Raw genomic sequence first — 12,052 nt, 5'->3', positions numbered from 1 at the left:
TAGGGTGATAAGGAAAGGTTGAGTACCTTCATTGGGACCACTTCTGTGCCATATCTGAATTATTTTTATAGGCATTATTTTAAAATTTAGGCTGGAAGGGTATTATGAACTAAAATGAAGTTATTTTTTTTAGTTTAGTAAGTTGGGGGGTTTTTTTAGGGCAAAGAGAAGTACAGGGTTGCCAAATGTTACATTTTATTTTTATTTTTTGTTGAAAGAAAGGATAATAGGAATGTTGTAGGAGTTTGTCTATGGTTAGGTAATAAGAAAGGTTGAGTGTCTTCATTGGGACCACTTTTGTGCCATATATGAATAATTTTTATAGGTATCGCTTTGAAAGTTAGGCTGGAAGAGTATTATAGACTAAAATGAAGTTGACTGATTTTGTTGTTTTTGTTTAATAAGTTTTTTTTTAATTTGAGAGTCTATTTAAATGTATCTCCAATAAAATGCTTGAGCTAATAGGTGCAATTACAAAGGCTTCATTTTCTGAAGTGGATCTTAAGTGCTTATTCATATAATTCATATAAGAAAAAAATAATATTTCCTTGTGCAGAGCTTAAAACTTCTCTGTATAAACTATGTGGTTTTAAAAGTCTGACAATTTAAATTCGTGTGCTTTTTTATATAAAAGCTTCAGTTTTTCAATCTGTGCAATTCCATGTTTTTCTCCTTAATAGATTATCTGATGGCCAAATTGGCTTATCACTGTATTACATGTATTTTTATGCTTGTTATTTTCATTTGTTGCCAATTTTTATGTGTTGTCACTTTAATTGTACCAAGAAGATGCATTTAGTAAGCTGCAAAGGTAGAAGGGGTGATAGTATGTGTATGGTGGAGGGCAGAAGATTACGAAGATGGAGAAGCAGGGTCACATAAAATTGAGAGGCATAACGTCTCCCAGGCATGGTTTTAGGAGGATCTTTTTGAGGATAGACTGGCAGAAGAGGAAAAGGCCACCAAGGTGAAGAAGCAAGGTCTCCAGGAACTGAAGCTAAGTACAATACCTTCTCTGTGGCATGTTCTTTCTAGTCTCTTCAGATGTTGGAGCAGTAGCGTTGACCTGTTGGGATTGGGAATGGTACTAGAATTTCCAGTTTGGGATGTCATTGATTCTCCTGTTTATGTTTGCTATATTTTTCTTAGTTTGTCTAAACTTGAGTACACAATGTTGGCCAAAATAAACAATGTACTCATTTGGTTTATGCATCTGATATATGTCTTAAATTAGATGTTTTTATGCAGTCATGTTACAATTGCTAAACACAATAAACATTAACTTTTTAACCTATTTAAAGGACTCATTGTTTTTTATTAACATGTCTCAAGGATTTATCACCTTTTAACTTAGGGATTTGGGGACTCATTAAGTTTTCACCACATGTTTTGTGTTAAATACTTGGATTCATGCCTTTCTGGAATATAACCTTGGGGAAGGATGGGCGTGATTTTGTTTGTAAAAATGTTTGTTAACTTGGATCTGATAATTCATCTATGTTGGAGGTTCCAGATAGAAACTCCTACCAGAGATGTAAATCAGCTTATTCATAGTTTATGCTAAGAAACTCAATGACCTGTCCCATGGTTGTGCTGCTCTAGGATGTGTCGGAAAAGAACTGAAGTCCAAGGCATCATTGCTCTAAGACGCTGGTCCCTTTATCATCTAGACCAAACCAACTTCTGATGTTATGATAAAAGGTATTTTATTATTCCTATTAGATAGACTTTAAAAACTAGGCTAAATGAAGTCTGAGTGTTTTTGTATGCTGTTGAGCCTAATGTTCCCCATGATGCAGAAAAATACAAAATACCGTATCACATCTGGGTCCTGAAAATGCCCCTAGAACTACCTTTATAATTTGAAAATGTATTTAGTCAAATCAATGAACACCGTTTGAAACTGGCATGAAAATCAGGTAGCGTTCTGTAGGGAGCTAGCCTATGGGGAAACCATTGTTCAGCAGCCACCGGAAGTTGTTGCAGACCAGAAGTTGCATTTAGTGAGAGAAATTTCCTACCTTGGTACCATTGTTTTAGTATCTTTCATCCCCATCTCCTGTCCTCACATACAAACTATGTTCCAGCAGGGATAGTCTGTTTGTTATTGATGGTGTGGTTGGGGTTAGCTAGCCCTCTGCTTTCTATGAATACTTTTTGCCTCCTAAGGCACAGAGGCATTCTGTGAGGGGAAGTTGCTGTTTATCCCATATACAACAGTGGACACAAGATTGGACAACTTGGTACCATATCACATTATGAAGTCAATTAACCTAGAAGTTGGTTTGTTAATAATAGGCCAGGACCACATATAGCATTTAGTAGAATGTAGTAGTGATGAAGTCTCATAAAGAAAGATCACGAGCTACCAGAAAGCCTCATGGGAAATACATGTATAATTAATAAGTACTACACTAGGGGTGGGTCATAAGTAACTTGTTGCTTTCTTTGTTAAGGAAATTAAGGCGAATGAATTTTCCAGTATTTGAAATTGCTTCATCATGCAGAAAAGATAAAAAAAATTGCAAGATGGATATCTTGGGAATCAGTCCCTTGGAGTCTTCAAAATTGATTCCTGACACTGAATCTTCTACGTAAAGATTCTTTGATGCAGTCTGATTCTCTCTATTGCTATTTCTTTTCCTTATGAGAAACCAGGAGGCCAAAACCCAAATGCGGTGGTGAATTGACGGCCCCGAAAAAAAAGTTTGCTACAGAAATTTGTCATCCTCGCATATGTCTGCCTTTGCACTGGGGTCTCCAGATGTTTAAAGTATCTATGGTTGATTGAATCTAGGTAGCTCTTTGCAGAATTTCTCTGTCTTCTCATTATCTGAAGTAAAGATGAAAGGGCATACATTGCTGTTAATCTTCATGGCGATTATTTGCTAATGCTCACTAAAGACCCTATAGTGCAAAACAATCATAGCCTTAACTTAGGATCATTGATTTCAAGGAGGAAGGTACATTAGAGGTTATTAAGTGCTACCCATCCTCCAATTTTCCTAATGACCAAGTGTCTCATGAAACAGTCTTTCTTGTTGCCCACACAAGAAAACAAACTTGGCTAACTTCTTTTATTTGTTTGCCCCTTCAAGAAGAACCTATGAGCTATCCTCCCATTTCTCTGCAAATTCCCTGTTATCTCCAAGTTTCATTTATATTAAGAATGACAGGGTTATGTGACATAGTAGATAGAGAACTCAGAGCTCTGCCAGCATCAAATCCAAGTTCAAATACCACTTCTGACAATGTTTTTTGTTTGCTTGTTTTGCTTTTGGAGGGGGAAGGTAGGACAATTGGGGGTGACTTGCCCAAGGTCACATGGCTGGTTTTTGTGTTAAGTGTCTGATGCCAAATTTGAACTCAGGTCCTCCTGACTCCAGGGCCAGTGCTCTATTCACTGCGCCATCTAGCTGCCCCTCTGACAACGTTTTAAACCCCTCTCCTCCATGTCAAAAAAAAAAAAAAAATAAGTCTCAGTCCCCGAGTCTGTCATCTCTCTGTCCAGAGGTATGTAACAAGCTTCATCATGGCTGATCATTTTATTGATTGGATTTCAAGAGTCTTTCCAAGTTGTTTGTCTTTACAGTATCATTACTGTATAAATTGTTCTGATTCTGTTCACTTCCTTTGCATCACAAGTCTTAGATTTCTCTGAAATCATCCCCTTCATCATTTCTCAGACACACAGTAGTATTCCATTACATTCATATGCCATTTATCCAGTCATTCCACAATTGATGAGCACCCCCTTAGTTTCCATTCCTTTACCATCATAAAAAAGAGCTGCTATGAATATTATATATTTCGTGTAGATTCTTTTACTCACTATTTGATCTCTGGGATATAGGCCAGTAGTAGTTTCACTGAGTTAAAGGAACAATGCCCCCAAAGTTAACCAAACTACACTTAAGTACCTTTGGGAGCATTGTTCCAAATTGTTCTAAATACCAAATTTCCAAAATGGTCCAACCAATTTGCAGCACTTCCAAGAGTGCATTAAAGTTTTCTCATAACCCTTAGGTGGCATAGTGAATGCCACCATGCCTAAAGTCAGGAAAACACTTTTGGAGTTCAAATCTGACTTTACTAGCTATGACCCTGGACAAGTCACTTAACTCTGTTTCCCTCAGTTTCCTCATCTGTAAAATGAGCTGGAAAAGGAAATGACAAACCACTCCAGTATCTTTTTGACAAGGAAACCCCAAATGGGATCATGAAGAATTGGACATGACTGAATAATGATTCAACAACAAAACAACATAACCCAACATTTATTATTTTCCATTTTTGTCAACTTTGCCAATCTTGTGAATATAAAGTGGAAACTCAAAAGTTGCTTTAATTTGCATTTCTCTAATAGTGATTTGGAGCATTTTTTCATATTGCTATAGATAACTTGGATTTCTTCTTTCGAGAACTGCCTTTTCTGTTTCCTTTGACCATTTATTGATTGAGGAATGACTCTTATTCTTATAAATTGGAATACATACCTTATGTATCTTGGATATCAGACTTTTATAAAAGAAATTTACTGCTCGTATTTTTTTTCCTCCAGGTAATTGTCTCCATTCTAATCTTTGTGCAAAAACTGAAAAAAAAATTTTTCTAATCAAACTTGTCCATTTTATCTTCTGTGATCTTCTCTGTCCCTTGTTTGGTTATGAACTCTACCTCTCTCCATAGATTTGAAAGTTAATTTGCATCCTACTTTCTGCTGCCAAGAAATGACAGTAATTAAGTCACCAGAGAGCCTACTAGTCAAGGCCAAAGGAGTTTTTGTAGATTGTTAAATTAAATCTCATTAGAATTACTGCCAGTGGTGGTGGTGGTATTGTCTGATGTACTTTCTAATTTTATTACTTTAAAAGACTTCAGAAACAATTGAGGGGGAAGCCAGTGTCCACATTATCTCTATTAGAATATGTTTATCATATACTTATGTGGCAGTGCTTAATCAGAGAGCTGACACAGTAAAAGCTTAGCGATTAAAGAAATCTACTTAGAATTGAGCTGGATACTTCAACTGCCCTAGAGAACCGTTTTCTCAGCTCTTCAGAAACCACTTCATGAGTTAAAAAGGCTGTAGGATTTGTTTTCTTTTTATATGAGGGTAAGACAGGTTTATTTATTTATTTGCTTTTTGGAGGGCAATTGGGGTAAGTGACTTACCCAAGGTCACACGGCTAGTTTTTGAAGTGGATTTGAACTCAGGTCCTCCTGTCTCCAGGGCTGGTGTTCTATTCACTGTGCCACCTAACCTCCTCCAAGACAGGTTTATTTTTACATATATAAATGTAGATGTGCCTATATGTGTGTATAAACGTGTACATACGTATATGTGCACATGGCATGCTATAGTCTCACTTTTACTAGGTTTAGTTGCCTTTGTCAGGGTCTAGTAACTTCACAGAATAAATCCCCTTAATAAAAGGAGTTGTTCTGTAAAACTTGGACTGAGTCAAAAGGCTTCACCCAAGGCAGCAGGTTCCCCACTCCTGACTAGTGGTTTGTACTTCTATTATATAACCAAGACCTAGCTGTCACTGACCTCAAAGCCTCCCTAAATCAATGTTGTCCATGGAAAACATGGAGAGAAAATAGATTTCTCATACAAGGATTGTACCAGAACCCTTTTAATCTTACCTTCTTGAATTTGAGAGAGGCACAGGGTCTTTAGTTATAATTTGAGTATTAAAAATTCAAACAATTAGCTAGGATGCTCATGTATCCTTTGTCTTGGTGCCTCTATCAAAAAAAAATTCTCTAGGAAAAGTTAAGTTCCAATGGAATTATATTTTATGTAACTTTCTTTTTATGTATTTAATATAATAGTAACCACGTCAAAACCAGGTAGAATCATATTTTCTTTGAAAACAAATACCCATTTTTATATATGCAGTTTTTTTTTGTCGTGTTTTTTTTTTCCTTTTTGGAGGGCAATTGGGGTTCAATGACTTGCCCAAAGTGACTCAGTTAGTTTTTTTGTATTAAGTATCTGAGGCTGGATTCGAACCCAGGTCTTCCTGACTCCAGGGCTGGTGGTCTATTCACTGTACCACCTAGCCTCCCCTATATATGCAGTTTTTTACAAACCTTTATTTTGAAAATTTGAAGGAATCATTCATATTTGCCAAAAAAAATAGTTGATGGAGTATTCCCTACCAGCAAAACTATTTTTCCCATTCCAATCCATCCTTTACTCAGGTCATATTGCTCTTCCAAAAGCACAGATCTGAAAACGGCACCTCATCTAGTCAATAAACTCCAGTGGCTCCCTATCACTTCTAGGTTTTTGTTATTTTTGTTGTCATATCCAACTTTTTGTAACTCCATTTGAGGTTTTCCTGGCAGAGATACAGGAGTGGTTTGCCATTTCGTTCTCCAGCTTATACCGATGAGGAACTGTGGCAAACAGGGCTAAATGATTTGCCCAGGGTCACACAGCTCATAAGTGTCTGAGGCTGGATTTCAACTCAGCTGCTCATCACCTCTATGATCAAATACAAAATTCTCTGTTTGGAATTCAAAGTCTGGGCCCCTCCTACCTTCTCAGTCTCCTTTCATCTTCCATACACTCTACAATCCAATGGTGTCGGCCCTTTTGCTGTTCCTCGCAGAAGACACTCCATCTTGATTCTCCAGGCATTTTCATTGTCTGTCTTCTATGACTTGACTAACACACTGTTCTTCCTGAAATTCATTTCCTTGAAGTTCCACCTAAAATCTTATCTTCACCCAGAAACCTTTCCTCAATCCCTTAATCAGCCTGCCTTCTCTCTTTTGGGCAGCTAGGTGGCACAAGGGATGGACTGTCAATCTTAGAGTCAGAAAGACATCTTCCTGGGTTCAAATCCAGCCTCAGATACTTCCCAGCTGTGTAACATGGAGCAAGTCACTTTGTTGAGGTCTAGGGGTGCTGGGACCCTGAAATAGCAATATACCAGCCCTACCCAAATGAATTTGACTCGTCTTCTTCCAGCCAAAGACAAAAGTTTTAAAGCACCAGTAGAGTGTGGACATGATTCTAAAAATCCACCATATTGACCAGACTCTTGAGGAATCTGAGCATTTGACAGACTTGTGTGGACGATAGGGTCAGATTGAATCTGAGCATCTTCGTGGAGGCTAGATGAATCTTACCTAAAGACGGTGAGAACAGAGAAGGGGATCTAAATGGAATTAAGGGTGGGGCCAGGTGCAGACAATGAAAGAAAAGTTAATAACTGGTTAGTGCCAATTGCCGCAGGTAAACTACAGGCACCTAGCACAAGTGGGAAAGTCCAGGGGCTTTTCCATTTTGGGGTCCAAATCCCATCCCCATCATTCCCCCCACAAACAAACAGGACCCAAATTCTTTTGGGGTAAGGTCAAAGGTCTCAGATTCGGAAACTGCTTCCCGCTGGAAAAAGGCATAGCGCTGTCCCTGCCTTGAGGGGGTCCCAAGGAGGAGGTTGACTGGAACCAAGCACAAGCTGCATCCAAGGAACGATGGGGGGACATTGGCTGGTACCCACTGTTGGCTACAAACTGTAGGTGAATGGTCTGTAGTCTGGAAGACACAAATCTGACAAGCAACTCTGCAGGGCCCAAATATGGGGAGAAGTAAAAATGCATGAACCCCATTAAAATAATTTACATTTGACCTGCAGGATTATCTGACCTTGTTACTTTCTCAAAAGTTTTAAGTAACATTTTGGCAGGTAAAAGTTTTCCACCCCTGGGTTTAATAGTAACACAAATGAATTTGCCAGAGACTGACTTTTACTCCAATTATAACAAAAGACTTGGGAGGATACTTAAGTAATGATTAGGCCAAATAGGTAACCTCTCTCTAAGGAATCTCTTCTCCAAACCAAACTGAAGTTGTTTCTCATTTAATATCAGTTGTTTGGAATATATAATGACCACACAAGCAGGTCAAAATGGCAAACTACCTTCACTTTGAGAGGTCTCTGAGTAGTCAATTTGGGTCAGGGTCTCCGCACCCCACACACCATCCTCCCCACCACCTCCACACAACCCACCCTGCCAAATAAGGACCTTATCTCTCACTGAGAACGTTGACATTTAGACCACTTGCCTATAATGCCCTCTTTTTCCCACTATTCCCCTCAAAGCTCCTGGACATCATTCCCCACTCTCCTCCTTTTCCCAGATATCTGACCATGAGGTTGGATTTTTCTCTTGGTCAGGCTAATCCTTCATTCACATGTACCCTTAATCCCATCCCCTTCTGTCTTCTTCTGACAGATTAAAGCCTCAGTCATGTCCTCTCCTGTTTCTTCAACCTCTATCTACTGATTCCTTCCTTATGGCCTTCAAATGTGCCTATCTTCCCTATCCTTTTAAAAACTTTTGTTGGACCCTATCATTCCCTTAAGCAATTTTCACCCAATATTCCTCCCCCGATTTCTTAACCAAACTCCTAGTAAAACAAAACTGTATACTCCTTTCTTCACTCTTCTCACTCTTCCTGAAATCTGACTTCTGACCTCATCATTCAATGGAAACTAATTTCTCCAAAATTACCAGTGATTGTTGGATCTGATGGTTTTTTCTCAGTCCTCATCTTTCTCAACCTATTGCTTTTAACATTTTGGACTACCCTTCCGTCTCTTCTCGATACATTCCTCTGTGTCCTCAATATACTTCCCTCTCATGATTCTTCTCCCACCTTCCTTACAGTGCCTTGTCAGTCTCCTCTATTGGTTCATCATTTATAGCATGTCATCTGTGCACATTTCCCAAGGTTGTCCTGGGCCCTCTTCTCTTATTGCTTAATCCTTAATCCACATTCTCTTTCTCTTGACCTACATTCTCCATGAACTTCATCAGTGAAATCATCTGTATCTCACAGATCTACATATCCAGCCTTTGTCTCTCTTAGGCTTTGGTCCCACATCAATTATCAGACATTTCAAAAAAGTCCTGGATACCTCTCAAACTCAGCATGTTCAAAATAGTACTAATTATCTCCCCCCTTCCCTTCCCCCAAACCCAGCCTTCTTCCAAACTTTCCTACTTCTAAGGTATCACCATTCTTTCAGTCTTCCAAATTTGGAACCTTGGCACTATCCTCAACTACTCCCTTCCTTACCCAATGTATCCAATATGTTGCTGAATCTTGCCATCTTAAGTTATTTTCAGGTATGTCCAACTCTTCGTGACCCCCTTTGGGGTTTTCTTGGGAGATATACTGGAGTGGTTTGCCATTTCTTTCTCCAGTTCATTTTACAGATGAAGAAACTGAGGCAAACAAGGTAAAGTGACTTCCCAGAGTCACACAGCTATTAACTATTTTAGCTATTAACTATATTAGCTATTTGACTGAGGCCAAATGTGAACTCAGGAATTTGAGTGTTCCTGACTACAGGCCTGGTACTGGTATTCACTGCGCCACCTAGCTTACCCAAACCTCTACAAATTCTCCTGTATCTGACCCCTTCTAACCTTGGGTCAGCTTCTAATCACTTTTCACCTAGAATCTGGGTGACTAGAAAAGGATTCATTCTGTGAAGTTTGGATTCAGTCAAAAGGCCACCCTTAAGGACCTAGAGGGACACATGTGGCCTTAAGGCCTACCCCTTGTCTAGATTGTTCCAACAGTCTTTTAGTTGGTCTTCTTGACTTATGTTTCTCGTTTTTCCCTCAAAATAGTCACACTATTACAAAGTGATTTTCTTTTAAGCACAGGCATAAGCATCTGCTATTCAAAAACTCTAGTGGTGCCCCAATGAAACTCCTTGAACTTTTAAAGCCCTTCACAGCCTCCCCCAACTTGAACATCCCACCCTTTCCCACTCCGCAACCCAGCCAAATTGTCTATTTCTCACGTCACTCTCATCTCACTTCTCTTGCCTTTGCACCGGCTGTCCTTCAAGTGTGTTAGGCACTCCGTTCTCATCTCTGCTTACTCAAAGACCTGTCTTGCTTTAAGACATAGCTCAAGTACCCTTCTACATGAAGCCATCCCTGAACCCTCCCTGCCCTCAGCTGCTAATGCCCTTCTTCCCAAACTACCTTGGTTCTAATTGTTTTGTATTTGTTCTCTTTATATTTATTCATGTACTTCTCTCCCTTTTTAGAATGTTGAGAGATTGTTTCATCCTTTGTATCCTCAATGCCTAAAAGAAATTAGATACAACTTCTTGATTGGTTGGTTCTCAATATGATTTTCAACTTACCACTTTTTTAATTTTAAAAATTTTATTATTTATGCACATACAAAAATCAGTGTCTTGGGGTGGCAAAAATAATGTCCCTTGTCAATGGCCAGAAAGTCTCGGGGTTTGGAGAAGATGGAGCCTGAAGGTCAGGAAGAATTGGGTCAGATTATAAAAAGAGGTAGATGATGCCTCTCACTGATTCACACATAATACTGTGACAGTATTGGAACAGCATTCTGAGAGATAAGCCCAACCAGGGACAGCATGGCACAGACACACAAAAGGACATTCAACATAGCTGCTCCCAGATCCATAACTTCATAGAAACATATAGCTTCATAGCAACAGAGAAAGCTAAATCCTCAAAAACCACCAGAGAGACATTCCTTCCCACCCACCCAAGGTCTTGGCAATTGGAAAAAAATACCCAGAGACACTCTTATAGGCATACACTCACAGCTAAGTTTTCTCAGCTTTCCTGAAGAAACTTGGCCATCATCAGCCTTCAGATAGCAGCAGTAAGGAGGCCAAGGAATGGTGGGTGGCCTTCCCACATGCCTGCTCTCTATCACACATGTATTACCCCTTCCCTATCTCCATTCTCCCTCCCCAAGAAACAGGGAAGGGATCATCAATATAGCTACCACCTTCTGTTTCCCAAGCTAATACACTAAGGTGTGAAAAGGGGCAGTGACTTTGGGAAAGGGTGTAAAAGGTCATTCTTTGAAGTAGTAAGGTCTGTTGAGTTCCCATGGGGAATTGGGTAGAGGATGGTTGAGTACTTTGGAGGATAACAGATATAATCAGTCCTCCTTTGTAGGAGCTTGGTCACTGCATGGATGGCATTTGATTTCGTAAACAGTAGATTGAATCAGACTTTGGCATCACTCAAGCAAGCAGTATCCTCAGCCACATGGTTGATGAGCTAAAGGGGATAAGACAGAGAATACATTAAGCCATGAAGAGGATGTAAAAAGGTAAAAGGTATTTTACAAATATCATCTCACTTGATTAATCCTCAGAAAAATCTTTGGACATTGATATTATTGTTATTCCAATTTTACAGTTGAGAAAAAAAAAGTCTCTGGCATTCATTCGCTGGCATATGGACCCTCCATCTCTGAATGAATTAATGAACTGTCTCAGCTGTTGAGAGTTGTCAAGGGTGTCAAAGGGCTCCTAGGGGAACCACCACCATAGGACAAAGACATAGTAGGATGTAAGCCTTTACCCTACCAGCTGCCAGAATCTAGAAGGCCCCCAGGGCTTGTAGGTCCTCTTCAGCTATGCAATGTCAGCCAACCAGGGACTGGAAGACCTCATAGTAGAGAGGAACAAAAGACAATATAGATAGCATCCTGATCCAGGTAGCTGACAGAGGCATCACAAAAACCATCTGGGTTGAAGTATGCTAGGCAGACAAGGGCCCAGACCTCGCCTGCCTGGAAGGCAGAAGCAGCTCTCAAAAAGTCCAGCAGCAAATAGAAGCTGACCAGAAGGCCAAGTCTTCCAGGACAGCCTGCTCTCCTGCTAGTTATCAGGCAGCAGCCAAGGTAGAGGCCAGGATGGGTCACTGCAGGAGGGCACCCAGGCTGTATCATAATAGGGTAGGTAACACCCAACAAGAAACCCCTCCCACTCCAGCTGTCAAGGATCAACCCTGAGCAGGCCAGCAGCTGCTCTGATTCACAGCTTTTCTGGTGCTCAAATTCTTGAGCTTCACTTGCCTAGATCACCATCTGGGCACGCCCTCCCGGGAGTTTATGACAAAGCTGTACTAGACTGTGGAGTCCAAGACACTGTTGCCAGCACTGGTAGTCCCTGCTGCATGAAGACTAATTAGTATGTGATCATCTGATTAGATGGGACAGCCGGCACTG

The sequence above is a fragment of the Petaurus breviceps genome, unplaced genomic scaffold (genome assembly GCF_028583685.1).
Source record: "Petaurus breviceps papuanus isolate PSGF00001 unplaced genomic scaffold, PetGlider_PUasm1.0 90865, whole genome shotgun sequence".
Taxonomy (NCBI): Eukaryota; Metazoa; Chordata; class Mammalia; order Diprotodontia; family Petauridae; genus Petaurus; species Petaurus breviceps.
This window is presented reverse-complemented; position numbering follows the sequence as displayed.